The sequence below is a fragment of the Petaurus breviceps genome, unplaced genomic scaffold (assembly GCF_028583685.1).
Source record: "Petaurus breviceps papuanus isolate PSGF00001 unplaced genomic scaffold, PetGlider_PUasm1.0 38, whole genome shotgun sequence".
NCBI classification, from domain to species: Eukaryota; Metazoa; Chordata; class Mammalia; order Diprotodontia; family Petauridae; genus Petaurus; species Petaurus breviceps.
In genome coordinates this window covers 98,008,549-98,014,689 of record NW_027186304.1, presented here as the reverse complement: position 1 = coordinate 98,014,689, position 6,141 = coordinate 98,008,549, and positions in this window count along the sequence as shown.

The window sequence follows — 6,141 nt, the reverse complement described above, 5'->3', positions numbered from 1 at the left end:
CTTGAAAGTCCTGTATTCCACTGAAAGACCATATTTTCCCCTGAAACATGATACTCAGTTTTGCTGGGTAGGTGACTCTTGGCTTTAATCCCAGCTCACTTGACCTCCGAAATATCACATTCCAAGCCCCAGGTAGGTGATTTTTAAACATCCAGGCTGTTGGCTGATAGCCCCAGGAGAAGCTGCTCTGGCTACATTGGGCCCTGCACTTTCTCCCACCCAACTCTGTCCCGTGGTGAGAGATCTGTAGAGCTGGGGCTAGTTCTTGCTTCTCTGCAGTCTGGTTTCAGGTCCACGCTGGTGCAGCCCATGCTCTTCACACTCCCTCTTCCCATTCCTACATGTACACTTTCCTGGACTGGCAATCTGCCATGCTGCATCTTCCAATGGATTCTGTCACTCTAAAATTGCTTCCAATTCACTTTTTAGAGGTTACTGATAGAATTCATGGAGGAGCTAAGATGAGTTCCTGTTTTCACTCTACTATCTTGGCTTCATCCCCTCAACATTACAACTTCTTAACCCCTTACAATCTGAATTTCAACCTTATCATTCCACTGGAATTGCTCTCTCCAAAGTTACTAATAATATTTTGTTTGCTAAATCAAATGACCTTTTCCCAATAGTCATTTTCTTGAGCTCTCTTCAGCCTTTGACATTGTTGATCACTCTCTCTTCCCTGTAGTGCTCATATCTCTTTATTTGGGGGATGACTCTTCCTCTTGGTTTTCCTCCTATCTATCTGACTTTTCTTTCTATTTCTCTTTTTGCTGAATCCTCCACCAAATTATGTCCTCAAACAATAGGAGTTCCTCAGGATTCTGTATTGGATATTCCTTTCTTTTCCCTCTTTACTACTTCACTTTGTGATTTCATCGGCTCCAGTGGCTTTAATTACCATCTTTATGCTAAAGATTCTCAAATCTTCCTTTCCTACATCAACATTTCTACTGACCTCCAATTTCACAACTCTATCTTTCAGATATCTCAAACTGTATGGCCAGGAGACATCTTAAACTCAATATATCCAAAACAAAATGCATTACCTTTGCCCCCCCCCAACTCTTATCCCCATACCTTCCCTATTACTATAAATGGCAACCCTCCCAGTTCCTTAAGCTCACAATGTAGTGCTCAACCTGGATTCCTCACTATCTCTTAACCTCCATATCCAAGCTATTATCAAGGCCTGAAGGTATCACATTTTCAACATCACTTGAATAAAATTCCTTCTCCCTTCCAATATTGGTATCACTGTAGTGTAGACCATTATTCCATTCCTTAATTATTAGAATTCCCTGATGGTAAAGGGGTATGGGGTGTTCAAGAGAATGAGTACATCAGGTGTGAGGGCTTGCCAAACCCTTTGGCGTCCAGCTGATTTAGCCAACTTAAAGAATCTGTTTCATGTACCCTGGCAAACCAGATATACTAAAACAGACTGAAGGTAACTGAGAAGCCTCAAACCCATTGGTAATTTAGGGGGATGTGGAGTATATGGCTTCCCTTGGTGAAATGGGTGATTGAGGACATTTTTTTTTCAAAGGCCAAAAAGGTAGGTGAAGCAGGTGGTATGGAACACTTAGATCTTGGTCAGATGTCAAAGATGCCAATCTCATCTATTTCATCCTGGGCAATCATCAATCATCTATATATTGGTTCTGCCATGGGACTTTGTTTCAGGAAGAAAGAGTGAGGCTGATGACTTCATGAACCTATGTCTCACTTAAATTCAATTTCATACACTAGTCAAGACATCACCAATGATGTTATTGGTCTTCAAAAATGAAGAGCAAAACAATAGCCTGATGATGAGTCAGTCTGTCTCAAGTCTATCTCCACTGCAATCCATTCTCCATTCTGTCACTGAAGTGATTTTGCTAAAATGTCAATATGATCCTGTCTCATTTACTCAATAAATTCCAGTGACTTCTATTGCTTCCAGGCTCAAATGCAAAATTATCAGTTTGTCATTTAAAGCCCATCATATGCTAGTCAATTCTACTTTTCTGTTCTTCTTACACCTTACTCCCTATTAAATAATTTTTGATACAGTAATTCTGGCATCCTTGCTGTTCCATGAACAGGAGATTCCTTCTGTTAGCTCAGGGCACTCACTCTGTCTGTCCTCTGTGCCTAGAATGCCCTCCCTCTTTCCCTCTGACTACTGACCTTTCTGGCTTCCTAAAAGTCCTAACTAAAATCGCTCCTGCTGCAGGAAGCCTTCACTAACTCCTCTAATTTCAATACCTTCCTTCTATTGTTTTTCCCTATTTATACAGCATATAGCTTGCTTTGTATATTTACATGTTGTCTCTCCCCACCCCCAATAGATTGTAAGGTACTTGAGGTCAGGGAACATCTTTTTGCCTCTTTTTTGTGTCCCTAGTGCTTAACACAGTACCTAGCACATAGTAGATACTTAATAGATTTTTATTGAATGAATGAAATGAATGAAAATGTAAAATGACTTTTCTAGTCTATTAGTTCATATAAATAGTTATTATCTGGGTCAGAATTTGAAAACAAGTCCTCTTGAATCCAAATCCAGCTCCCTATTATTCTAAGTACCTAAATGCCTTGGACAAAAAACAAATCACATCAATAATACTTTAAAAACAGTAATGATATTCATGATTAAAATGATGTTGTTTTTGAATGTCTTATACTGTAAAATCATCTTGAGCACCCAGACTCCCCAAAATCATCATTCATGCACTTTTGATATCTGACAAAATAAGAGTAAAATTGATAAAGAAACAAAGAAGTAGATGGAGGAGAAGCATTTGTTGGACCTTTATTTGTTGGAAATCATTTTAGATATATTAACTAATTTATCCTGACACCATCTTATTCCCACAAATTTAGATTCAGAAAAAGGTATATTAATAATATTATATCAGACTGACAGATACATTTTTGCTAAAATGACATTTTAAATTTCTGATATTCAGTCATTTAATTTAGATTTAGATTAGCAACACACAGACACACACACAAAACCTACATAAACTGTTGCATACTTCTGATTCTGATACAACCACTTCAGTGGAAAGAAAGATAAATTTACAGTTAGAGGACCTGGAGATCAAACACTTATACTCCCTTTTATTGCCTGAGTGACCTTGGGCAAATCACTGTAACTTCTCTGAGTAATAGTTTTCTCACCTAGAAAATCAGATGCTAGTATTAGAAGAGTTATGAACCTATATAGCTCTAAATCTATTGCCCTATGAACTATATGCAAAATTGCCTTCTCATGCCAGGTTTATATTACAATTATCTGAAAAATTCATTCTGAAAAAGTTTTTTGCTTGAATTGAAGAAAATAATTATATGCAGAAGGTTGCTAATAGTTTGATGGAATAATGCTCAAATCTGATTTTTTTCAAATTAGATACATATATATTTATAATTTATAAAATAATCATTAGTTATGCTTGTCATGTGATGTTTATGTAAAATGTCTTTGAAGGTATGATATCCAATAACATATTTATTACTAGAATCAGGTAAAGCCTAGAAGTGTTTGTTTCCTGCTAGATTCTGCATAAGAAAGTATTAAATGATTATGCCCAGTTGCTCTTCATAAGCCACTACTGTGAAACTAATACAGTTACTATTGCTTTTGTATCAGACATCTAAATCCATATCTATGCATGAAAATATTCTCATATTGTAGAGATTCTTATTATTGATGGTGAAATGGTGCACAGCCAAATGAATATGAAGGAATCAAAATCAGAATAATAATAGCTAAGTGATATGCATAGAAAGACTGAAATGTAATAGTCTGTGTCATCAAGGAGATTTCCATTCTTGGTTGTGTTTTATTTTTCCTTAACCACAAATCACTCTGGTCACAGACTAAGCCCTACTTGGTCACTGTTTGGACCCCAACAGGCTGAAATGAATGTAAATAGCAAGTATTTCTGATTTGGCCAGACACCCCAAAGATCTTCCCCTTCCAACTCTATCTTTTTAAAGAGGTCATTCTTTGCCTCATCTTTAAAGCCTTAATCACTAAATGGCTTTTGCCTCATTCAAACTAAGACCTGTTAATAACCTTAGCTTGAAAAGGCCAAGGTCTCTCACAGCATCTTGGGCCATCTCCACTTTTCCTGATTCATACCTGACCACTGAATTCAGATGACTCCAAAGGTGAAAGTAAGGCTGGTGACTTTGCACGACCCTCATCCTTAAATCCAATTAAATTTCATGTCATGGCAACACCTCCTTAATGTCATGGTCTTCATCAAGAATGGAGGACAAATAGCAGAAAGGAAATATATGTTTTCTCTACAATGTTTTTTTTTATGGGTCCTAAAATCTCAGATTTGGAAAGAATATAAGAAGACATTTAGTCAAACATCTAGCCAAAGCAGGAGGTATCTTTACAATGACCTGGCAAGTATCCATGAAACACGAATTTGAATATTTCCTATACCTGTGGCTCACTGCCTTGTCAGACAGCACAAATTCTAATTGGGGTAGCTCAAGAATTTAGGAATTATTGTTTATTTTTTTGTTTGTTTTTACTACTTGCATTGTGCTGGAAATTCTGCTTTCCAGCAACTTTTACCCATACCTCCTGATTCTTTAATCTGGAGCTATACATAATAAATACAACTCAATTTAATTAAACAAACATTTATTAAACATCCCCTCTGTATACATCACTTTTCTAGGAACTGAGGTTAGAGATACAAAAATAAAGTGTTCCTTTCCTCAAGAAATATAAATTTTATTGTGGGTATAAATGTGTCTATATATAATTAAATAAAGCCTATTATAAATTAATTCCAGTGGGGATTGAGTGCTACTAAGGAATGAATTAGGATCTGAAAAGAATTCATGCATGAGGTAGAATCTGAGCCAAGCTTCAAAGAGGCTAGATAAGCTGAGTTGAATGTATTAGGCATGAGAGTTTTTGAAACATTTATAGACCATTATGTCTTTTCAAAGTCAGCTAGTGAGTCAGTAGGCAAGAAATACCAATTCTATAATTACCATAACCCAGATATTTTATTAAGAGCTGAGGATATGAAGAGAAGAAAAATAATACCTACCCTCAAGTTGCTTCCATTCTAATGGGGGAGACATCATGTAAATAAGTGGGCATATATAATAGATTTTAGATAGAGAGGCAGATAGAAAATAGACAATATATGTAGGTGTGCAGATAGATAATAAAGGGAGAGATAGAGATAGAGAGAGAGACAGAGAGAGAGACAGAGATAGAGACAGAAAGATAATTTTGAAGAAAAGATATAAGAATATAGAGGATTAAGAAAAACTTCCCCAGAACCTTTAATTGGATCTGATTTTGAAAGGAAAGGACAGAAATTAAGAGGAAAAGAAGAGATAGACTATCACTTTTGATATGCAGCAAGTAGATTAAATGGAAGGAGTAAAATTTAAGGAGATTGGGTAAATGAGAGAGAACCATATTATGAATGCTGTGAATACCAAGCAGAGAACTTTATATTTCATTGTGAATTAATAGGATACCATTGGATTTTATTCAGAAACATTGTCAGAACTATGTTTTAAAAAATAACTTTGGTAACAATGGAGGATCTTTGAAAACTTTGAAACAGGGAGAAGTGTCAGAAGGGTCAGTTGGTCTCTTAGTTTTGATGAGAAATGATAAGGACCTAAGCAAGATTTGTAGGCAAATGATAGAGAACATACAAATATATTAAAAAGTTAGAAGTTATAAGACTTGGCAATAGGATAGATGTGTTCGGTAATTATGAGGAGTCAATGATTAAATCAAGGTTATGAGCTTTGGTAACTAGGAGACGATGGTGCCACTGATGTCAATAGGAAAATTGGCATAAGAGAAAGATAAGGAACTTAGTTTGGGATATATTAAATTTTAGACACCAATGAGACAACTAATTCAAGGTATTCAAATGGCAGTTGGTGATATAGATTAGGAGTATAGGAGGAAGACTAAGCCTTGATTTATGAATTTGGGAATCATCTGCAAATAATATGATAATTAAATCCATGAAAGTTAATGATATCATTAAGTGTCATAGAGTGAAAACAGGAGAGGACTCAGGACAGGGCCTTAGAGAACACCCACCATTGATTGGCATGACATGGATGAAGAACCAGTAAATGAGCAGGAGA